Source organism: Mesoplodon densirostris, chromosome 6, assembly GCF_025265405.1.
Source record: "Mesoplodon densirostris isolate mMesDen1 chromosome 6, mMesDen1 primary haplotype, whole genome shotgun sequence".
Lineage (NCBI taxonomy): Eukaryota > Metazoa > Chordata > Mammalia > Artiodactyla > Ziphiidae > Mesoplodon > Mesoplodon densirostris.
The window spans coordinates 36,179,473-36,205,740 of NC_082666.1; the positions used below are offsets into that span (position 1 = coordinate 36,179,473).

General features: G+C 39.9%; 1 pseudogene; it reads left to right on the plus strand.

The window, feature by feature from the left end:
- Positions 1-22,590: 22,590 nt before the first annotated feature.
- LOC132492392 (eukaryotic translation initiation factor 2 subunit 1-like) lies at positions 22,591-23,597 on the plus strand (annotated as a pseudogene).
- Positions 23,598-26,268: the final 2,671 nt, after the last annotated feature.

A 26,268-nucleotide genomic window follows, 5' to 3' on the forward strand; every position in this document is an offset into this window, starting at 1 on the left:
GAGATTACAGTGGAAAACTTCCCTAACATGGGAAAGGAAATAGTCACCCAAGTCCAGGAAGTGCAGAGAGTCCCATACAGGATAAACCCTAGGGGAAACACATCAAGACACATATTAATCAAACTAACAAAAATTAAATTCAAAGAAAAATTATTAAAAGCAGCAATGGAAAAAAAATAACATACAAAGGAATCCTCATAAGGCTATCAGCTGATTTTTCATCAGAAACTCTGCAGCCAGAAGGCAGTGGCAGGATATACTTAAAGTGATGAAAGAGAAAAACCTACAACCAAGATTACTTTACCCAGCAAGGATCTCATTCAGATTTGATGGAGAAATCAAAAGCTTTACAGACAAGGAAAAGCTAAGAGAACTCAGCACCACCAAACCAGCTTTACAACAAATGCTAAAGAAACTTCTCTAGGTGGGAAACACAAGAGAAGAAAAAGACCCACAAAAACAAACCCAAAACAATTAAGAAAATAGTAATAGGAACATACATATCAATAATAACCTTGAATGTAAATGGATTAAATGCCCCAACCAAAAGACACAGACTGGCTAAATGGATACAAAAACAAGACCCATATATATGCTGTGTACAAGAGACCTACTTCAGACCTAGGAACACATATAGACTGAAAGTGAAGGGATGGAAAAAGATATTCCATGCAAATGGAAATCAAAAGAAAGCTGGAATAGCAATTCTCATATCAGACAAAATAGACTTTAAAATAAAGACTGTTACAAGAAATAAGGAAGGACACTACACAATGATCAAGGGATCAATCCAAGAGGAAGATATAACAATTATAAATGTGTATGCACCCAACAGAGGAGCACCTCAATACATAAGGCAAATGCTAACAACCATGAAAGGGGAAATCGACAGTAACACAATGATAGTAGGGGACTTTAACACCCTACTTACACCAATGGACAGATCATCCAAAATGAAAATAAATAAGGAAACAGAAGCTTTAAATGACACAACAGACCAGATAGATTTAACTGATATTTATAGAACATTCTACCTGAAAGTGGCAGAATACACTTTCTTCTCGAGTACATATGGAACATTCTCCAGGATAGATCACATCTTCAGTCACAAATCAAGCCTCAGAAAATTTAAGAAAATTGAAATCATATCAAGCATCTTTTCTGACCACAACACTATGAGACTGGAAATCAGTTACAGGAAAAAAACTGTAAAAAACACAAATACATGGAGGCTAACAGTGCGCTACTAAATAACCAAGAGATCACTGAAGAAATCAAAGAAGAAATAAAAAAATACATAGAAACAAATGACAATGAAAACACGACGACCCAAAACCTATGCAACACAGCAAAAGCAGTTCTAAGAGGAAAGTTTATAGCAATTCAATCTCACTTCAAGAAACAAGAAAAATCTCAAATAAACAATCTAACCCTACACCTAAAGCAACTAGAGAAAGAAGAACAAAGAAAACCCAAAGTCAGTAGAAGGAAAGAAATCATAAACATCAGAGCAGAAATAAATGAAATAGGAATGAAGAAAACAATAGCGAAGATCAATAAAACTAAAAGCTGGTTCTTTGAGAAGATAAACAAAACTGATAAACCCTTAGCCAGACTCATCAAGAAAAAAAGGGAGAGGATGCAAATCGATTAAATTAGAAATGAAAAAGAAGAAATCACAACTGACAGCACAGAAATACAAAGGATTATAAGAGACTACTACAAACAACTATATGCCAATAAAATGGACAACCACGAAGAAATGGAAAAATTCTTGGAAAGGTACAATTTTCCAAGACTGAACCAGGAAGAATTAGAAAATATAAACAGACCTATCACAAGTAATGAAACTGAAACTGTAATTTAAAATATTCCAACAGACAAAAGTCCAGGATCAGATGGCTTCAAAGGCAAATTCTATCAAACATTTAAAGAAGAGCTAACACCGATCCTTCTCAAACTCTTCCAAAAAATTGCAGAGGGAGGAAGACTCTCAAATTCATTCTACGAAGCCACCATCACCTTGATACCAAAACCAGACAAAGATATCACAAAAAAAGAAAATTATAACCAATATCACTGATGAGCATAGATGAAAAAATCCTGAACAAAATACTAGCAAACAGAATCCAACAAGATAGTAAAAGGATCATACAACATGATCAAGTGGGATTTATCCTAAGGATGCAAGGATTCTTCAATATATGCAAATCAATCAATGTAATACACCATATTAACAAATTAAGGAATAAAAACCATATGATCATTTCAACAGATGCAGAAAAAGCTGTTGACAAAATTCAACACCCATTTATGATAAAAGCTCTCCAGAAAATGGGCATAGAAGGAACCTACCTCAACATAATAAAGGCCATACTTGACAAACCCACAGCAAACATCATACTCAATGGTGAAAAACTGAAAGCATTTCCACTAAGATCAGGAACAAGACAAGGATGTCCACTCTGGCCACTCTTATTCAACATAGTTTTGGAATTCCTAGTCATGGCAATCAGAGAAGAAAAAGAAATAAAAGGAATACAAATTAGAAAAGAAGAAGTAAAACTGTCACTGTTTGCAGATGACATGATACTAGATACACCCTAAAGATGCCACCAGAAAACTCCTAGAACTAATCAATGAATTTGGTAAGGTTGCAGGATACAAAATTAATGCACAGAAATCCCTGGCATTCCTGTACACTAACAATGAAAAATCAGAAAGAGAAATTAAGGAAACAATCCTATTTACCATCACAACACAAAGAATGAAATACCTAGGAATAAACCTACCTAAGGAGGAGAAAGACTTGTACTCAGAAAACTGTAAAACACTGATGAAAGAAAGTGTTTATGTCAAAGATGACATAAACAGATGGAGAAATATACCCATGTTCTTGGATTAGAAGAATCAATATTGTGAAACTGACTATACTACCAAAAGCAATCTACAGATTCAATGCAATCCCTGACAATCTACCAATGGCATTCTTCACAGAATTAGAACAAAAAATTTTACAATTCGTATGGAAACACAAAAGACCCCGAATAGCCAAAGCAATCTTGAGAAAGGAAAACATAACTGGAGGAATCAGGTTCCCCGGCTTCAAACTATACTACAAAGCTACAGTAATCAAGACAGTATGGTACTGGCACAAACACAGAAATATAGATCAATGGTACAGGATAGAAAGCCCAGAGATAAACCCATGCACATGTAGTCACCTAATTTACAACAAAGGAGGCAAGAACATACAATGGAGAAAAGACAGCCTCTTCAATTAGCGGTGCTGGGAAAACTGGACAGCTACATGTAAAAGAATGAAATTAGAACACTATCTAACACCATACATAAAAATAAACTCCAAACGGATTAAAGACCTAAATGTAAGACCAGACACTATAAAACTCTTAGAGGAAAACATAGGAAAAGCACTCTTTGACATAAGCCACAGCAAGATCTTTTTGACCCACCTCCTAGAGTAATGAAAATAAAAACAAAAATAAACAAATGGGACCTAATGAAACTTAAAAGCTTTTGAACAGCAAAAGCTTTTCAAAGCTTTTGAAAGCAAGATGAAAAGACAACCCTCAGAATGGGAGAAAATATTTGCAAATGAAACAACGGACAAAGGATTTATCTCCAAAATATACAAACAGCTCATGGAGCTCAATAAACAACCCAATTGAAAAATGGGTGGAAGACCTAAATAGACATTTCACCAAAGAAGACATACAGATGGCCAAGAGGCACATGAAAAGATGCTCAACATCACTAATCATTAGAGAAATGCAAATCAAAACTACAATGAGGTATCACCTCACACTGGTCAGAATGGCTATTATCAAAAAATCTAGAAACAATAAATGCTGAGAGGGTGTGGTGAACCCTCCTGCACTGTTGGTGGGAATGTAAACTGATACAACCACTATGGAGAACAGTACAGAGGTTCCTTATAAAACTAAAAATAGAACTACCATATGACCGAGCAATCCCACTACTGGGCATATACCCCGAGAAAACCGTAATTAAAAAAGATACGCGTACCACAATATTCATTGCAGCACTATTTACAATAGCCAGGACATGGAAGCAACCTAAATGTCCATTGACAGATGAATGGATAGAGAAGATGTGGCACACATATACAATGGAATATCACTCAGCCATAAAAAGAAATGAAATTGAGTTATTTGCAGTGAGGTGGATGGATCTAGAGTCTGTCATACAGAGTGAAGTAAGTCAGAAAGAGAAAAACAAATACTGTATGCTAATGCATATGTATGTAATCTAAAAAAAAAAATGGTACTGATGAACCTAGTGGCAGGGCAGGAATAAAGACGTAGACATAGAAAATGGACTTGAGGACATGGTGGGGGAGGGGGAAGCTGGGGCGATGTGAGAGAGTAGCATCAACATATATACACTACCAAATGTAAAACAGATAGCTAGTGGGAAGCAGCTGCATAGCACAGGGAGATCAGCTCAGTGCTTTGTGACCACCTAGAGGTGTGGGATAGGGAGGGTGGGAGGGAGACTCATGAGGGAGGGGATATAGGGATATATGTATGCATATGGCTGATTTGCTTTGTTGTGCAACAGAAACTAACACAGCATTGTGAAGCAATTATACTCCAATAAAGATGTATTTAAAAATATATAAGAACTAAAGTTAACTTAAAGAATAAGTTGAAGATAAGAAATGGAAATTAAAACAACTAATTATACAGTAAAAAAATTTTTAAAAAAGAGAGAGTGAGTGCCTTAAAAAACCTTTACATTTCCACTTCTGGGCATGATAGAATAACTGATACCAGACTAACCTTCCTACAGTAAACAACTAGAAAACTGGACAAAATTTATAAAACAACTATTTCTAGACATGATTCAGTTGGCAGCACAGGACTGTGACTCCTGAAAGAAGGAACACAAGTGAGTTGAATCCAGTGATTACCCCAGCTTTCTACCTGGAGATATTTACCAGACATTGACTCAAGGAGGAAGAATCCAAGCAGAGCACAGCAGTCTCAGTAAGCTGAGGTTACAAAGGTCAGCGTTCAGGAGTGCCAAAGTGGCTAGAACTTGTATGGAGCACCAGAAAGGAATGAGGTGCCTAGATAAATTGCTCCATAAATCTTCATGGGAGTCACCTTGAATATTCGGTCAAATAATAAGCTGTGATTTACAGGATGAGAACATACAAGAGCAACCACTATAGGAAAAAAACTTATGTGGAGCTGTAAGTTGAACAACTACCAGAACTTTCATAGTGTTAAGAAACCTTTCTGTCTGACCAATCAAAGTGGAGAAACCTCACTGAACACTCAGGGCATTCATTAGAATCCACAGAATGCTACACCTTAGGAAAGGTAGAGTGAAGCCTACCTGAAGTGTCAAAATGTCTTAAAAGGATCAAGATCTAGAACTAAAGTAATTGCTTTCCAGAATAAAATCCAATGCTGATTAAAGGAAGGCAACAAAACCCAGACACTCAACAATGTAGTCATCACATTGTCTAGACTCCAATAAAAATGATTATACATACTCAATACCATTATTCACTAGATAAATGAAAATCAAAACTGCAATGAGATACCACTCCACACCCACTAGAATGGCCATAATAAAAAAATATATGGGAAAAAAACAAGTATTGGTAAAGATGTAAAGAAATTCTCACATTGCTTTTCAATGAATTAAACCTAGAATTACTATAGGACCCTGCAATCCCATTCCTAGATATATACACAAAAGGATTGAAAACATGTGTTCAAACAAAAACTTGACATGAATGTTCAAAGCAACACTACTCAAAATAGCCAAAAGGTGGGAACAACCCAAATGTCCATCAACTCATAAATGGATAAACAAACTGTGGTATGTCCATCCAATGGAATATGATTCAGCCAAAAAAGGAATGAATAACTGACATGAATTACAACATGACAACTTGAAAACATTGTACTAAGTATAAGAAGACAGATACAAAAGATCATATATTGCACAATTTCATTTATATGAAATATTCAGAATAGGTAAATCCATAGAGACAGAAAGCAGATTAGTGGTGACTAGGGGGTGGTGGAAAGAAGGAATCAGGAATGACTGCTTAATGGGTACAGGTTCCCTTTTGGGGTGAAAAAAAATGTTCTGGAACTAGATAGAGGTGATGGTTGCACAACACTGTGAATATACTTAATGCTACTGAATTGTAAATTTTTTAATGGTTAAGTTGTAAATTTCATGTCATGTATATTTTACCACAATTTTTAAAAATTATTATTAAGAAGTAGGAAAATTCCTGTGTTTGTGTGTGTGTTTTCTTGTTTGGCACTTTTGTTATAAAACAAGGAGAAAAATCAGACAATAGAAATAAACCCAGGAATAAAAGCGATGATGGGATAAGCAGACAAGGACTTTAAAACAGTGATTATAACCATGTTAAATTATTGTATTACTTATCTGTTGCTGTGTAACAAATAAACCCAAAATTTAGCAATGTAAATAGCAAAAATATATTGTATTATCTCACATTTTCCAAAAATGAGAAATTCAGTAGTACATTAGCTCGTGGTTCTAGCTAAGACCCTAACAATTCCTTAAGCATTTAATACGACAAATTTTGCAGTAAATATAAAAGACAATAAAATACAAAGGGCAGTAAAAGCCAACATGGTAAGTATAGTAATAAAATGGCAAACGTGGCAGTAAATATAAAAGATCTTTTCTGGTTTATTAATTTCTCTCAAAGATAATTGGAAGAATTCTCTGGTTGTGACAGATGAAGTCCCCTCCCCTCTGCAGAAACAACTATGAAACGTAAATATGAACATAGTGCTGAGACCTTTATCCTAAGACAGAACCCAGTGGACTCAGACAGGCAAGAAAGACAGAAAGCTTATGTGTCACATCTTACAGGAAACACAAAAATCACTAGGTAAGGCTTGCCTGGTTATGTCATAATCTTGAATGATTTCAGGAGAAAAGCAATAGGGTTCATGTAAAAAACTTAGACGTGACCCAACTTAGCACACACTTGGGGAAAAAATGAAGTTCAAACCAAACGGTGCTGCTATATGAATTTATTTTTAGGACTTGTTCGCAAATCAAAATTCTCTATTAGATTGCCAAGGAAAAAAGTGAAATATCTGTCCCGATGGAGTTAAACGTGGAGCAATATTCTAAAACTCTCCATCTATCCACTCTTACGTGGCATCAAACTGATGTGCTTCCCGCCAACTGGGATGCTCCCAGCGCCTGATAACCAGGAGCCATTTGAGAGCTGTGGGAAGTCCTTCCAGACAGCTTTCTTAGACAATGTAATTAAGCTTCTTGTTTCCAATGAGTACCAAATTATTTGTTTTAAAAAGATTTCCTATGACCTCACATGTTTTTAAATTTGGGGACTTCATGTCTTATTTAGAAAGTCAGCACAGGGACTTCCCTGGTGGTCCAGTGGTGAAGATCCGCCTTCCAATGCAGGGGATAGAGGTTCAATCCCTGGTAGGGGAACTAAGATCCCACATGCCACGGGGCAACTAAACCTGCATGCCTCAACTACTGATTCCACGCGCCTCAACTAGAGAGCCTGCGCACCGCAACAAAGAGCCCACACAAAAGTTCCTGCATGCCGCAACGAAGACCCGATGCAGACAAAAAAATAAAAATTAAATTAAAAAAAAAAGTCAGCACAGCCCCTGTCTGAGCAAAGTAACATGATATGACAGGATAACTGGCATGTAGTTCACCCCAGTCATGCTCAGACTAGGAAATTGCAGAAGTACATGAATCCTCACCATGAGTGTGGAACAAGGGAGGTGTGTGAAGGGGACTGTGGGAATATCAAGGGAGAACAATGTCCCCTTCTTCCAAGTGAAACAAATTAAGATGTAAAAATTCAGTGATGCTAGATTTTGACATCATCAGTGAATGGGGTTAATCTCTTCTGCTCTTTGGGGTTTCAGCATGGCTACAACCTCCTGTCTTCTTTGGGATTTAGATTAATTTAACAAACCTCTCCAGCACCAGCCCCCAGCCCTTGATGTACACTGGAGTTACTGGGGAGCTTAAAATCTACTCATGCCTGGGTCCCATTCCCAGAAATTCCGATTTAATTGGTCTAGAGTGCTGCCCAGGCATCCACTTATTGTAAAAGCTCCCTGCTAATTCTAACAGGCAGCAAAGTTTGAGAACAGGGTCTCTACTGCTTTGTTAGTGAAAGTGTGGGCTGAGGGCCTGGGAGCTCGTTAAAAAGGCAAATCTTAGGCACCATCCAGACCTACAAAATCAGAATCTCCACTTTAATAAAAACCCCCAGCTAACTCGTATGCATATTCAGTTTGAGAAAGGATGCTCTAGTTCTCTGTATCCTCCTATTCCGCAGAGCAATAGTTCTTCTCCCGGCTATGCATTAGAATCATCTGGAGAGCCTTTAAAAAGTACTGATGCCTCGTCCTCCCTCCAGAGATTCTGTTAGAGTGTGGCCCAGGCATGTTTTTTATTTTTATTTTTTAAATCTCCCTAAGGAATTTAAATATAAACTCAAGGCTGAGAGCCACTGCTATAGAAAGATAGTTTTCTTCTATTAATTTAACAGCCTTTGGTATAAAGGCTGTTTATTTCTGTTAAAAATTTAGGGTCCCTGGGAGCAATAACACTTTGTTCTATTTTTCTACATTGGTTGTCAAATGTTAATGTGCAAAGGCAACAATTGAGTTGCTTATTAAAATGCAGATTACCTATAACAAAAAAGAAGCAGATTCACAGATATAGAGAACAAACTAGTGTTTACCAGTAGGAAGAGGGAAGTGGGGAAGAGCAAGACAAGGGTAGGTGATTAAAAGGTACAATCAGGTATAAAATAAGCTACAAGGATATATTGTACAACACAGGAAATATAGTCAATATTTTACAATAACTATAAATGAAGTATAACTTTTAAAAATTGTGAATCACTATATTGTACACCTGTAACTTATATAATATTGTACAGCAACTATACTTCAATTTTTAAAAATCTTATCAAAATGCAGATTCCGAGTATCTCACCTTCAGAGAGCTTCCTTTGGTAAGTCTGGAATGGGGCCCAGAATCTACATTTTTTATAAGCCCCATTGGAAATTCTGGTGTGTATGGTCCTTGTATCACATTTTGGAAATCACTGCTAGCTTCTGACAGAGGAATCTGAGTGTAGACATTGATGGGGATAGGGAGAGAAAGAAGGGCATGTAAGGGCCCAGAGTACAGGGGGAGGGAGCAGAAAGAAGTGATGCAGGCAAAGCAAAATATGGAGCTCCTTCATTCTCAGGAACAAGCAGTAAAGATCAAGCTCTGCTGTACCAGGCTACTTCCTGTCCAATCACCTCCAAGTTGCCCGAGGAGCAGCAGCTTGCCTAACCTGAGTGAGCGCCATCATGGAAGCCCCAAGACAGGGAGACTGGTTAGGCTCTTAATTGCTGCTTCCGAGGGTTCCCAAAGTTTTCCCTTTCCCTTCCTGACCCACCAGATTAAGAATTAGAAGAAATAGAATTTACTCTGGAACCTGAAAGAACAGTATTCAAAACCCCAAATCCATCAATGTACCTTGCCCTACAGAAGTGTGTGAACAACCATACATGGAATCTTTGTAAATCAACTGATATTGTGAATCACTACCCAACATCACTAATAATCAGGGAAGTGCAAATCAAAACCATAATGAGCTACCACCTCATACCTATTAGGATAGCTATTATCAAAAAGACAAGAAACAAGTATTGGTGAGGATGTGGGGAAAAGGGAACCCTCACACACAGTTAGTGGGAATGTAAAAATTGGTAAATTTTCCTATGGAAAATAGGAAGGAGGTTCCTCAAACAATTAGAAATAGAACTATCACATGATCCAGCAATCCCACTGCCGAATATATATATCCAAAGGAAACAAAATCAGTACCTTGAAGAAATATCTGCATTCCCGTGTTCACTGCAGCATTATTCACAATGACTAAAATATGGAAACAACCTGTGTCCACTGATGAATAAAGAAAGAAAATGTGGTATATATGTGCATACACACACCACAACGGAATATTATTCAGCCTTAAAAATGGGAAATCCTACATCCGAGACAACATGGATAAACCTGGAGGACGTCAGGCGAAGTGATATAAGACAGACACAGAAAGATGAATACTGTATGATCTATGATCTCACTTTTACATGGAATCTAAAAAAGTCAATTCATAGAAGCAGAGGTTAGAATGGAGATTACCAGGGGCTGGAGGGTGGGAGATATGGAGAGATGCTGGTCAAAGGGTATAAACTTCCAGTTATAATATGAGTAAGTTCTGGGAATCTAATGTACAGCATGGTAACTACAGTAAATAATAGTATGTATTCAAAAGTTGCTGAAAGCAAATCTTAAGTGTTCTCACCACGCGCACACACACACACACACACACACACACACAAAGATAACTACATGAGTTGATGTGTTACTTAGCTTGATTGTTGCAATCATTTCACAATGTATCACCTTGTATACCTTAAATATATATAACTTTTATTCATCAATTATACCTTAATAAAGCTAGAGGAGAAACACTACAGCAGGGAAAAGGGGCTTGCAATTTAAACGAATCCCCTGATAATTTCTGCATTTCTGACTTTCTTAATAAAGGAGGACATATTGACTGTTGATAGAGTCATTAGTGGATTAAATGAGAAAATGCACTTAAAACATTAGGACCGGGACTTCCCTGGTGGTGCAGTGGTTGAGAGTCCGCCTGCCGATGCAGGGGGCGCGGGTTCGTGCCCGGGTCCGGGAGGGTCCCACGTGCCGCGGAGCAGCTAGCCCCGTGAGCCGAGGCCGCTGAGCCTGCACATCCGGAGTCTGTGCTCCGCAGCGGGAGGGACCACAGCAGTGAGAGGCCTGCGTACTCAAAAAAAAAAAAAAAAAAATTAGGACCGGGACTTCCCTGGCGGTCCAGTGGTTAAGACTCCGAGCTACCACTGCAGGGGGTGCAGGTTTGAACCCTAGTCGAGAACTAAGATCCTGCACGCTGTGCAGCATAGCCAAAAAAAATTTAAAAATAAAACATTAGCACAGTCCCTGGCATATAGTAATATTCAAAAAATGTTAGATATTATTTTTCCTATGATGATGGAATTTGTATAACCTATACCTCAGAAGACCTATCTATACCTTCCCACTTCAGGGTCATAACCAGTCCTGGGAGCCTTAATGAGATTTATGTCTATTATACAAGAGCTTGCAGATGGACATGCTCTTCAGGCAAAGTCACAATCTGTCAATGACTGACCAAATGCTAACCCCCTGGAGAAGGTCAGAGTGAGCAGAACAGGGAAATCCAGCCCACAGTCTCCACTGGTAAGGAGCAGTTGTGATTCTTTTTTCCCTAATAAATCCATTCATAAACCATTTGGTCTCATTCAGTGCAGGTTTACTATGTAAAGACACAGGTTTAAGTCTCATCTAATCCCTCACGGTTATTAGTTCCACTTTACTGATGGGAAAAGGTCTAGAAAGTGACAAAGCAACCACTAAGAGCTGGGTCTGTCTGTATCCCTAGCACAGGTTGTAACCACTCTGTACATTCACCTCCCTCAGGAACTACTGTCCCAATAAATGTTCACTTTGTCACACTATCAAAATAAGCAAAGGCAAGTTGTTTGTAAGATGATGCTCAGCCATGCTACATAAGACCTCAACCACTGGAAATGATCCCAAATGACAGAATGTAAGCTCTCTCTCTTAAAAACCAGATTCCATTTAAGAAGTTGGAAAGATATTGGCTATTCACATGAGCCTCATTTACCTCTTCGTTTGTGAAGTGACATTCTTAATGACGAATCGGGATGTCAGGCAGATCCAAAAGACAGTCATTTACCCACTGGAGGCCTCCATGAAGAGTCTGAGCCCCTGCTCTACCAGCTGAACTCACACCTGAGCCCTGCCACCCAGTGTGCCTGGCTGTGGACTCGGCTCCACAGACTTTGCCCCAGTGTGTCCTCTATGAAGGGTACACAGCTACAATGTGACCTGATATATGTCTGCATTGCAAAACGGTCACCACCGTCAAGTTCAGTAGCACATCCACCACCTCACATAGTTACCATTGTGTGCATGCATGTTCGTGTATGTGTGTGTGTGTGTGTGTGGTAAGAACACTTAAGATCTACTCTCTTAGAGAAGTATAACTATACAAGACAGTTTTTTTTTTTTTTAAATAAATTTATTTATTTATTTATTTTTGGCTGCGCTGGGTCTTCATTCCTGTCCTCGGGCTTTCTCTAGCTGTGGCGAGCAGGGGCTACTCTTCGCTGCGGTGAGCAGGCTTCTCATTGCCGTGGCTTCTCTTCATTGCAGAGCACGGGCTCTAGGTGTGCAGGCTTCAGTAGTTCCTGCATTCAGGCTCAGTAGTTGTGGCTCGCGGGCTCTAGAGCACAGGCTCAGTAGTTGTGGCGCACGGGCTTAGTTGCTCCGCGGCATGTGGGATCTTCCCAGCCCAGGGCCCGAACCCATGTCCCCTGCATTGGCAGGTGGATTCTTAACCACTGCGCCACCAGGGAAGTCCCAACAAGACAGTATTTTTAACTACAGTCACCATGAGGTACATTAGATCCCCAGAACTTATTCACCTTATAACTGGAAGTTCATACCCTTTGACCAGCCTCTCCTCACTTCCCCCACCCCGAGGCCCTGGCAACCACCCTTCTAGTCTCTGCTTCTGCTTCTGGGAGTAGACTTTTTTAGACTCCACATAAGAGTGAGATCACCTGGTCCCTCCCTTCCTTCTTAGTCCAAGGGCTCCATCTGTATTGTCTGGCAGTCCCAGGTTTCTGGTTGGAGGCCCCATTACACTTGCTGTCCCAGCAGGTGTTCTCAGATGCCAGGGGCTGACATTTGGTGGGGATCTACATCCAGAGTAGGACCACAAGATGACAGCAGCAGGGTGAGGTAACCCAGCCCACGATTGTCTGGAGCACTTAAGGAAATGAAATCTCAGCAGGTTTCCGATTTTCCTCTTAATTAGCTTCCTCCATTCCCTTAGGCGTTTATTCCCTTAGCAGGATCCTACACCATAAACTTTGCTTTGTCCCGGCTCAAGGGTATTAAGTAAATACCTGGCAGCCACTGCCAACAGCTTTAGAGGACTTTCTGCAGCCCACAGCAGGCCCCCTGGCCTGACAGCTTCTGCTAATGCTAACTGGAGTGCATGGATCACAGTTTCAGTCCGGAGGAGAGGATTTCAACAGTGCTGCTCAGCCTGCCTAGACCTCCTGCCAAAGGAGTCCTAGAGTCTCCTGCGAAGAGCTTCTGTCATGTGCATTTATTCCTGGCAAGTGTCCCAAAGGGGCAGCAGGTGTTTACTTTATACACATTAAAGGACTTGCTTTCCCGGTATCTCTAGGTGTTCTGAGATGGAGGGGTCAAAGGACAAACAGAATAAACCCGTAACTATAATAACATTAATTCCATTTGAAACAGATTGAAGCAACTCAAATTACGGATCCAGTGGAGCCAATGTTAATTCTACAGATAAATGTTATAAATCTAGAAACAAAACAGACTCACAGATATAGAGAACAGACTTGTGGTTGCCAAGGGGGAGGGGAGTGTGGGAGGGATGGATTGGGAGTTTGGGATTAGCAGATGCAAACTATTATATATAGGATGGATAAATAAGATGGTCCTACTATATAGCATAGGAAAGTATATTCAATACTCTGTGATAAACCATAATGGAAAAGAATATGAAAAAGAATATATAGGGCTTCCCTGGTGGCGCAGTGGTTGAGAGTCCACCTGCCGATGCAGGGGACACGGGTTCATGCCCCAGTCCGGTAAGATCCCACATGCCGCGGAGTGGCTGGGCCCGTGAGCCATGGCCACTGAGCCTGCGCGTCTGGAGCCTGTGCTCTGCAACGGGAGAGGCCACAGCAGTGAGAGGCCCGCGTACCGCAAAAAAAAAAAAAAAAAAAAAAAAAGAGTATATATATATATATATATATATAACTGAATCACTTTGCTGTACAGCAGAAATTAACACAACATTGTAAATCAACTATACGTCATAAAATGTTATAAATCTCATCACCAGGTTAGTTAAAAATCACACATTATGTGAAAATGACACTGACATCTGGTGACCTGGAGGGTCTGATTGTGCCAACAGCTGCTCCCTCTCCTGAACCTTGACGGCTCCACAGGTCTGTCCAGCATGATCACTATGTTAAGTTTTTAAAGAAGAAAGTGGCAAAAGTTAAGAGATAGAAGAGAATTGGGGAGAGAAGGGACATCTTTCTACTTCTATATTAGAAAACCTGAATCTTTATTTCTATGGCTGAATTATGCTTCCAGGTAAAATGCTGCTAGATAATGTAATGCAGAATGTTGCAGTTGACACGTTTATCTTTGCTTCCTTTAGTTGGATGAAGATAAAAATTCATTCATTTGTTCATTCATTCAACAGGTTGGGGTTATAGTTTAGAGAACGAAGGGTTGCTTTATTATTTCACCTAGACAAAGGGACATCCCAGGACTGTTCTGAATAAAATGGGAGGTAAGATCACCCTAATTATTGAGCAATTTCTATATACCTTGTGTAAAAACAGAAAATGTCTAGGGGGGGTGGGTGGAGGAGCTGTTTTTCATTCCTAAATCCAAAATCAGCGCTAACGCCCACTTGCTCTCAAAATATCTGAAAATTTTGGTGAAACCTATTGGTTCTTTCAAGGAAAATAAAAATATGTGCTCAGGTCATCCAACCACTGATTTTTCTGGCTTGGAACAATTCTCTCTACCCAAATAGGATCCAGGTTCTTCCCTGTATTTTTGAGAAAAGGTTGAATTTGAATAGATAATTCTGTTTTTATTTGCATTAATATATGATGAACAGGTCCCTGAGACCTAATCTTACCAAAAACAATTTGTTCTCCTTCGAAAATGAGGAAATCACTGAATCACCACTCAAGGGAACATTACACAGATGGTGAAGATCTATTTTAAATAGTCAAGCAGGACAAAGTACAAAAAAATACACATATGTATGTAAATACAAATATGTATAGATAGGTAGGTGGATATAGTTTTAGAAAGACTTGAGCATAGTTGGTGTTAACTCATGTTTTCATAGAACAGTATTTAAGGTTTAGAAATAAAATTTGCCCACATTATCGCAGTTGATTCTCACAACAATTGGCTTAGGTAGTATCCCTAGCCCCATTTTACAGTCAAGGAAATTGACTACTACAGATAGACACAGACTGGCACTTGAAGCTTTTAACTCCAATCCCACTGATCTTCTTACAATAAAACAATAGCTCAATATAGATGTTTAAGGGATAATGTTTATAAAGAGTCCCTATACCTCCATCAGATTTGAAACTTTTCAGAGCACTTTCACATTTGTTTATTCAATGTACTTAAAGGGACTACTATGCAGCACACACTGACTAGATGTCAGAGGCACAGAGGTGAATAAAACTCTCCCTTGTTATAAGGAACTGGACATCTAATGTATAAGACAGATAAGGAAACTGGTCCACTTCAGTAGTTCAGTGAAATGAAGGATGGGCACAATATGCCATGAGCCACAGAAAAGAGCACCAAGTCCAAGTTCTGGGGACCAAAGAAAGCATTCCACTGGCGTAATGCCTGCAAGAGAAGTAGGAGCTTGCTTAAGCACATGAGCTCGTGACCTCAAGTCGGGAAACATCAGGCTACATTAAAGCAACACAAGTTGTCTGTAAACAGTTGTAGGAAAAGATGTGTTTCAGGATAGAATGTTGGATAAGTAGCCAGGCCCAGTATGGGAGCCTGCAATGCTAGGCTAAGGAAGTTGAAATGAGTCTATAGGTTTAGGATGCCAAGGAAAGGAGAAAGAGGTGAGACAGGAGACAGGGAGACACCTGGGGAAGCAAATGCAATAGGCTTGGGGAAAGATGGCTGGGATCTAAATTTAAGAGGAGGAGGAGGAAAGCATAATCAGGAAATGTATTTAAGATGTAGAGTTAGTAGGATTGGGGGTCTAAATGTGGGAGATGAGGGGTGAGAAGAAAGCAAGTGTAACTCTGAGTTCTTTAAGTAAGTTTCATGAACCAGGATGGGGCATAGAGAAGATGAGCAGCATTTCTGAGGGACACCAGTAAGCTCACTTTTTGGGGAGTTTGGAATTAGCAGATGCAAACTATTATATATAGAATGGATAAACAACAAGGTCCTACTGTAGAGTACAGGGAACTATCTTCAACATCCTGTAATAAATCATAATGGAAAATAATATGAAAAAGAATGTATATATATGTATAACTGAATCACTTTGCTGTACAGCAGAAATTTAATACAAAAGTATAAGCCAACTATACTTCAATAAAATAAATTTTTAAAAAGAAGTTCACTTTTGTACATATTGAGTGTAAGTGCCCTATAGAGCAGTGAAGTGGCAAGACCTAGAGAGAACTGGCAATCAACTCCTGAAGCTCAGGGGAAAATTCTAGGTGGTAGATACAGATTTGAGACTCTAGTGTGAGGCCAAAGGTGAGGCAAAAAAAAAAAAAAAAAAAAAAAAGAAGGCCATTGATTGGACAGGGGAGCAGAAGAATACTTCAGCTGGGGAGACGGGAAAGGACTTTTAAATAGTAGAAGGCTGTTATCCTGTTTTGTTTTATTACAGAGCTAATTAGTTGGAAATATGTGTTTTAATCAAACAATATGTAGCAAAAAAAAAAATTCCTCCTCACCTTGTTTTGTTAGGAAATATACGTGTACCTCCACAGTCTTTTCCCTTAATAAATGGACTTTGAATCATATATACTGAAAAACAATATTAAAGGAAGCTTTTCTTCCATGATGTCAAATTGATGAATGTCCGGTGACCTTTCATAGAGGGAGTTGCACTAGGGAGAAGGGGACATAGTTCTAGAAGCCCCAGAGCACGGACCTCCAACGTTTCTGCCACTTCCAGCACCATTTCATTCAGCCTCTCCACGTACTCGTATCTAAACAAATACTTTCAACCTCCACCCACCCATGTTCTCATCCCTTTCAAATATCAGATGTAGAGGTCCCCACGGCCAGTAATAATGCCAAAGAATGACTGAAATCTCTCTCTAGCCCTGGGAAACAGGCCATGTAATAAGAAAGAGGGAGGTAACTTCGCTAAGTGTCCCACAGTGAAGTCACTTTTGGCTCCGTTCTGATTATCCAAATGGCCTGAGCAATTGGATCCCATTATCTCAAGAAATGGCTTCCTACAGTGTGACTATGGCTCTGACCTTTGTGACCTTGGATCATACTGTGGGCAGGATTGTCCCCTACCCTAAATTCATATGTTGAAGTCCTAACCCCCAGAACCTCAGAATATAATTAAATTTGGAGATACGGTCTTTAAAGGGTGATTAAGTTAATGAGGTCTTTTGGGTGGATCATAATCCACTATGACTGGTGTCCTTATAAGAAGAGGAGATTTGGACACAGATGCACAGAGAAAGCCAAGTAAGGGCACAGCAGGAAGGCAGCCATCTGCAAGCCAGGGGGAGAGGCCTCAGCAGAAAACCAAACCTGCTGCTACCTTGATCTTGGACTTCCAGCCTTCAGAACTGTGAGAAAATATATTTCTGTTGTTTAAGCCACCTAGTCTGTGGCACTTTATTATGCAGCCCTAGCAAACCAATACAGGCACTTATTAAACATGGCATAAAATATGTGCTGGGGATTTCCCAAAATGAAGTTAAATGGAAAAATAATCAGGCTTGTTTTGCAATTGAGGGTACTGATGACACATAACTGTATTTTGTAAAATCTGTTCATCTATTTACACATTCTATAGAAGTCTAACCATCCAGGAGAGAAGCTAGTGTGTGGTTACTTGAATTTTATATCATCTTTGCTACTGAATTCACTGATGAATAAGGGTTGCATGAAATTACATCCGTTCTATGGCTCAGATGTTGTACCACAAGATACAGTGAACTGCTTTAGACAGATTGTATTGAGTTGATTCTGCAAAACTCTTAATATTTGAAACAAAAAACTCTAAATATCATATATTTCCAAAGTAGAAAGAAAAAAGTGTGGATAGTATCTCTGCTTGTGTACCAAGTTATATTTTCCCCTCACCTTTCCCTGTTTGATTTGTCACCAAGTCTTTTGAAATAGCCCTCACATCTGTCTTCCCACCCAGACTGACTGTAACTGCCTTCATTCAAATCCTTATAATTTCTGGCACATCCTATTAGCCACTGAACTACACCTTTCAAAGGGAATGAAATGCTGTTGGCGGGGATGTAAATTGGTGCAGCCACTATGGAAAATGGTATGGAGATTCCTCAAAAAGCTAAAAAATAAAGTTTTCATATGATCCAGCAATCCCACTCCTGGGCATATACCCAGATAAAACTACAATTCAAAAAGATAAATGTACTCCTATGTTCATAGCAGCACTATTTCCAATAGCCAAATCATGGAAACAACTAAATGTTTGTCAATAGATGAATGGATAAAGAAGATGTGAGATAGATCTATATCTATATCTATATCTATATACATATATATATAACAGAATATTACTCAGCCATAAAAAAGAATGAAATAATTCCATTTGCAGCAACACGGATGGACCTAGAGATTATCATACTAAGCAAAGTAAGTCAGAAAGAGAAAGACAAATACCATATGATATCACATACATGGGAAGCAGCTGAATTGCACGGGGAGATCAGCTTGGTGCTTTGCGACCATCTAGAGGATGGGATAGGGAGGGAGACACAAGAGGGAGGGGGATATGGGGATATGTGTATATGTATAGCTGATTCACTTTGTTATACAGCAGAAAATAACACAACATTGTAAAGCAATTCTACCAATAAAGATGTTTAAAAATAATAAAATAAAAATAAAATACAATACAAATGAACATATCTACGAAGCAGAAACAGACTCACAGACAGAGAGAACAGACTTGTGGTTGCCAAGGGGGAAGGGGTGGGGAAGGAAAGGATTGGAAGTTTGAGATTAGCAGAGGCAAACTAATATATATAGGATGGATAAACAACAAGGTCCTGTTGTATAGCACAGCGAACTATATTCAATAGCCTGTGATAAACCATAATGTAAAAGTATATGAAAAAGAATATATATAACTGAGCCACTTTGCTGTACAGTAGAAATTAACACATTGTAAATCAATTATACTTCAATAAAATTTTTTAAAATAAATTTTTAATTAATTTTTTTAAGGGAGTGAAATGTTGGGGCATGGTTAAGGAGCACAGTCACTTGAGTTAGAGTCCCAGCTCCACCTAATTGTGTGACCTGACCCAAATCTAAGCCTCAACTATTCATGACTAAAATAGAGGTAATCAGTAGCAGTACTCTCCTCATAGCACTGTTAGAGAATTAAGTGAAATAAGTAGAAAGCATGTGGCATAGTACATACTCAGAAAATATGGGGTGTACTATGATTAATCTTTTAGAATCCATCACCCTACAACGTTTTGTCATGCTCTCTTATGCAGAATTTCTTTATGCAGAAATTCCAAGATTTTCTCATGCTGAGATTTCTTGTCATCTATAATATGAAAACAATAGGCCTGTTGAATGTTCTGTTTCAGACAGCACAGGCTTCTCCTGCCCAAGTCTCATCAGTGAAGGGCCCCACGCTCCCTGTTTGAAAATCCCAGTCCTAACTGACATTTCCCAAGTCCCCACTAAAATCCCTTCTCCGTAATACCCTCTGCTCCAACTTCTTTTTCCAAAGCACCAAACTCATCTTAACAATCCTTCAGTGGTCTATTCTGGTTCAGGAGATGAAGCCCAAACACTGTGACATGGCCCACAGCACCTTGGTCAAGATGCCTCAGCCTCCAAATTCTCATCTCCAGCCACGAGGCCCAGCCCACAGCCTGGCAAATGGCAGGAGCTCAGCAAATGTTTGTTTGATGAGAAGAGAACCTGACAAACTCACACCACAGGCTCAAAGGCTTGCTTCTCCTCCATCTGCAACCATGTGTTGTATTGTTTCCTCGGGGGCTGCCATAACAAATGACCACAAATTGGTTCTCTCACAGATCTGAGGCCCAGAAGTCTGAAATCAAGGTGCTGGCAGAGCCATGCTCCCTCTACAAATTCTATGGGAGGATCCTTCCTGCCTCTTTCAGCTTCTGGTGGCTCCTGGTGTTCCTGGGCTTGTGGCTCCATCACTCTCATCTCTGCGTCCATCTTCACGTGGCCTTCTTCCCTGTGTCTGTTCTGTGTTTCTGTGTCAAATTTCCCTCTCTTTCTCTTATACGGACACTAGTTATTGGACCCAGGACCCACTCTAAAATCATTTTGAGCTCCTGAACATAATATCAATAATATCTGCAAAGCTCCTAGTTCCAATAAAGTCACATTTGCAAGTACCTGGAGTTAAGAGTTGGACATATCTTTTTGAGGAACATAATTCAACCCACTACAACATTCAAGGGTTAGGGAGGTCGAGGAGTAGGGTGTGACTGGAACACAGAGAGCTCTGACCATGTTCAGGAAGGAAATGGGATGTTCATTTGCAGTTCAGAGATCAAAGCTATCTGGGTACTAAGTATGCCATCTGGCAAGATCTCCTGAACCAGCCCAGGGTAGCAGGGGAGCAATGTTTTCTGCCCAGCTGTTTTGTTTCAGATCTACATGTTAATGGTATGGGTTTTTGTTTTGGAACTGTGAAAGATTATTTATTAATAAGGCAAATTAGAGGAAAGAAAAAAATCACATAAATCCCTACATTCTCACATCTTTTTTCCCCATATTCAGGTTTTAGTTTGGGTTTTTTATAATAGGTAATTTAAAATTAAACCTGCACATAACTTAGAGTTTATAAGGTTTGTTATAAAAAGGAAAATAGATCACAAAACAAAAACAAAAATAGTAATTCATAGCTCCCTTCCATCTCCTGCTAGTCAAAGACAACCACTCTCAAATCTTTCAGCTGATTCTTTAAGCATCTACTTCCATATATTCAGTACCATGCTTATAGTAATTGTTCTTGCTTTGTCAGCTTCAGATGTTGTTTATCAGCTGGCTGGTGCCTTGGCCTAGATGGCTCTTCATCTCTCCCCCACTTCCACCATCACCACCACCACTACTACCACACACACACCACGCACACACTCACCCATGCACACATACACAATCACACACTTCCTATTGCCTTGTACTTTTGACATGCTTGTATATTAATTTTAGTGAGATCAATAGTCAGTGTTTACATTATCCACAGTTGATGCCAGAAGTATGCTGGGTTTTGCTTTGTTTTCTATATATTCATCACTAATACATTTTCAAATTTTTCTGCATTGTCTATATCTCCTCTTAATATTCTATTAATGCTTCTTTTGGAGCCCTGACTTGTTTTCACCGGTTCAGTTGCTTCCTGTGTCTGCCACACACCTGCCGTCCTGGGCTCTCCCCTGGCCCTCACCTGGAGGATTCCCTTCATCCCTGTCTCCCACGGGATCTCCTGTTTCCCAGGCCCCCATCTTCCTTTTTATTTGTTTACTCTCATTGTGATGGAGCACTTCCTCCAGTATCTTCCTAAGAAAGGAGGTCAATTCCTAGAGACCCTGAAGTTCTGAAAATATCTTCAGTCTGTTTCTTATTTAATTGAGGTGCTGACTGGGAATAAAATTCTAAGTCAAAAATAATTCTTTCAGAATTTATAAGACATTGCTCCACTGATTTCTAACTTTCTCAGCTGCTACTGAAAAATCCACAATCATTCTCTGCCAACATCTTCTCCCAACCACCCACCTCTACCCCCAAGCTTATAAGATGTTCTCTTTGTCCCCATGGTTCTGTAATTTCATGAGGATGTAAGGACCAGCCAGAAGCAGGAAACCAACCATACTCCCAGATGGACATTTTTAAGACTTTTAAATAAAGGAACTAGTTACATAGGCCATGATGAAAAGAACCAGGGATTTGCAGACACTTTGGGACCAGCAAGTACAGAAAGCTCTCAGCACCCTTGATGTGAGGAGCCAGGAAAGAAGAAAGAAATATCTGTAACAGATTCTGTTGCGTGCAGCAGCTCTAGACAAAGGACTGCCCAAGGGAACTGTAGCAACAGCAAGAGTAGCCACTTTTAGGACTATGTATGATCTTGTCACAGCTGGGGTCATCTGGTCGTGATGAGAGAAAAACCACATTTTTGTCCTCACTCACAAGGTCTCCCCAGTGGCTGCTTGGTGCTAGCTGGCTGTATACTGGCCTCTGGCTTATCAGATACTCCTTCCTATATTGATATATAACAAAGGCTTTCTTTTTGCTGAGGAAGAGGGTGTGCATTAGCTGTGGACACAGGAAGGAGATTAGTTGGTAGAACTTAGTCCTTGCAATTTAGGTGGATAGTCCAGCTGTCCAGCAGGGACGAAGTACAGCTCTCGGCCCACTCCCCCAGGGCCCTGCGCAAAGGCCACTTTGGGCAGGAAAGAAATAGGCAATGGGATGCTGAGGAGAGTCGATGGCTGCTGTGGGCGGATCAAGTCCGATCTCTCTGATTGAAGAGCATGGTGCGGGACACCAGTGGGGAATTCACACACATACCTCACAATGCCGGGTCTAATTTGTAGATTTTATCAGCACAAATTTCCTGAGGTGGAAGATGTAGCAATGGTGAAGGTAAGGTCCATTGCTGAAATGGGAGCTTATGTCAGCTTGCTGGAATACAACAACATCGAAAGCATGATTCTGAGTTGTCCAGAAGGCGTATCCATTCTATAAACAAACTCATCCGAATTGGCAGGAATGAATGTGTGGCTGTCATTAGAGTGGACAAAGAAAAAGGATGTATTGACTTTTCAAAAAGAAGAGTTTCTCCGAGGAAGCAATCAAATGATCAAATGTGAAGATAAATTTACCAAATCCACAACTGTTTACAGCATTCTTCATCATGTTGCTGAGGTCTTAGAATACACCAAGGACGAACAGCTGGAAAGCCTGTTCCAGAGGACTGCTTGGGTCTTCGATGACAAGTACAAGAGACCCGGACACGGTGCCTATGATGCATTTAAGCACGCAGTCTCAGACCCATCTATTTTGGATAGCTTAGATTTGAATGAAGATGAACGGGAAGTACTCATTAACAATATTAATAGGTGTTTAACCCCACAAGCTGTCAAAATTCGAGCAGACAGTGAAGTGGCTTGTTATGGTTATGAAGGCATCAATGCCGTAAAAGCAGCCCCGAGAGCAGGTTTGAATTGTTCTACAGAAACCATGCCATCAAGATTAACCTAATAGCTCCTCCTCGGTATGTAATGACCACAACCACCCTGGAGAGAACAGAAAGCCTCTCTGTCCTCAACCAAGCTATGGCTGTCATAAAAGAAAAGACTGAGGAAAAGAGGGGCGTCTTCAGTGTTCAAATGGAGCCCAAAGTGGTCACAGATACAGATGAGATTGAACTTGCAAGGCAGCTGGAGAGGCTTGAGAGAGAAAATGCAGAAGTTGGATGGAGATTATAATGCGGAAGAAATGGAAGCCAAAGCCAAAGATTAACTTTGTGGGCAACAGAGTCCAGTTTAAGGAACACAAAGCAGCCTTCCTGGCTGTTAACCCTAGACTTGAAAGTTTTCCAGTATTGAAAGCTTCAAAGTTGAGTATTTTTTATTTCGAAGTATTTAAATGTTCCGACAGACCAAAATGTGAAATGCCCTCCTAAATGTCAACTGTTTTCACACAGTAGCTCTAACATCTTGAGCATTTTTTAAGGGAGTGGCCTAATTTCACTAGAGACAAATCTTTAAGAACAGTCATAAAATGGGGCATGTGATTTCCATTTCTGATGTCTCCAGGTTGGCAACCCTTTGTAGTTCAGTGCCTCCATGAGATTTACCAGGGGCACCCAAAGCAAATAGTCCTAACCTTTCTATATAAAATGTATCAAGCAAACATTAAATAAATTTCTGGGATATTTTTTAAAAAAGAAAGAAAGAAAGAAATAGACAATGGGACTTGTATCTGGAAGGCCTTAAAGGCTCTCCTAAGTAGGACACAAATGGGCAGGCCATGAAGGAAAACATCCTTCAAAGGACCCAGGATGGGCCAAGGTAAGTCCTGCTAGAGCCTCCGCAAGCCCCTATAGAAAGATCTTGGTATGAGCTAAAGAAAAGTACCCCTTTTATGGAGACAAGAGAAAAAGATGCCCTCTCTGGGCAGATCTAGCCTTGTGGGAATGCCGTTTGGTGAGCAGAACAGGGCTGGGTGCCAGTCCCCATTCACTCCCGGGGTCAGGTGCCTTTGTCAAATAGGCGAACCTTATAATTATGTAAAGTGGCCCTGGGTCCTCTTTTAGAGATTAAATATGACACATTTGTCAGGGTGTGGACCATGACCAATAGGGCATGGTGATGCCAGGAAAAGAGAGTTCTATTGTCACCATCCCAGAGCTGACACAGAGTGAAATAATAAATTTTTGTAATCTAAAAATGCAGAGATGAATGATAACCAGCTTATCAGACCCAAGAAAGGTGAATCATAAACCAGCAACAGGGAAAGCCAAGATGTTATCAGAATTACACCACAAACAGAATTCCCAGGACACCACCAGAATTCCACCCAGTCTCCCCATTCCCTATTATGTCCTTTACTTTGAAACAAGCTTCACTTACGATCATAAGAGTGTTGTTCTCCCTGTGAGGCCACCAAAAGCCTGGAAAGGACCCTGCTAGCTTTCTGGAGCAGTACCTACAGAGCTGACTGCAAGGGCACGGAAAACCCACAGCTCCCTCAGATATCTTGAGAAAGGGTGGGATGGAGGAGGAGTTTTTGGCAGAGCAGATAGAGGGATGGATTGGTAATCCCCAGATGGGGCTGCAGAAGCTACAAAGTCTTGGGTGGAAGAGTTTCAAGGCAAAGTAATGTCTGACGACCCTTGTTACCCTGGTTTTCAGAAACATTGGAACGTGTTCCATTATGCTTCCAAGGACGCTTGTGGCTGTAGGGACTTTGGCAAACCACCAGTCCATGCCTCTTGCTGTTCCTGCCCCATCCTCCCAGGCTCTGAAAAAAAGGTTTTATAAGGAGCTCACTTTCCCATTCTGGACAGGTTAGCTCAGCTAGGAATAAAGAATACCCAGAACAGTAGGTCATAATTCTAGGTTCTGTGGGCGGCCCCCACAGTGGCATTGCATTTAACACCTTGTTGCAGCTCCACAAGGACACTGGAGGAATTTCCAAGAACTTGAAGGCCTTGACCTTTCTCAATAATGCACGTTGGAATCCCAGAGACCCATTCAGGAAGATCATAGGTCAAAACTATTTTCGTAATGATACTAAGGTAGCATGCCTCTTTCACTGCATTGACATTTAAACTGATGGTACAGAAGCAATGGTAGGTAAAACTGCTGGTGTAAATCAAGGCAGGGACACCAAAAGGTCCAAGTAGACTAGTATTTCTTTAGTGCCACATATTCACAAGGGGAAAAGCCAGTTTCACTTTAAAATGTCTTTGATAAAGCAGGAAAAAGTATTAATTTCACTAACTCTTGATTCTTTTCAATATTCTGGGTGATGAATTTGGCAGTATGCATTAAGTTTGATGCATTCCAAGGTAATGTATTTGTCTCCAAGAAAAGCACTTGTGCAATTTTGTGCTTCAAGAACTAGCTACTTTTTTTTTTTTCTCCACAGAACATGATTTCACTTGAAAAATTAGCAGAAAGACAAATGTTCTTATTCAGATTTGGGTGTTTGACTAACATTTTTGTGAAAATTAAAAAAGCAAATCACGAAAAACAACTGACAGTACTTGTTGCCAATTACAAAATTTAAGCTTTGAAGCAACAATTACAATTTTGGAAAATTTGTACCTGTACCTTGAACTTGACAGCTTCCCAGTACTTAAAGACTTGACTATCTTTAAGTTACTTACATTGTTTTTTTCTGAGATTGGTGTTGATGTGAATAGTTGGGATGCTTTGATGTTGTATAATAAAATGTGTCAACATTTGAAAGATCTATACAACTTGGTGAAGCAATATTGTAAAGTCATGAATGGGTAAAAGATCCATTTAAAGTGCAAAACAGACCAGTACATTCTTCATGTACCTGAGTGTGAAAGTTATTTGATACAGTTTCAGATTTCACATTGTAACTAACCTTTAAGAAACTACCACTTATATTTGTTGTAGTAACAAAGAAGAATAAAATTTTTGAAATAACTACTAAAACACTCCTCCCTTTTCCAACTACTTATCTGTGTGAGGCTAGTTCATCCTCACATACTTC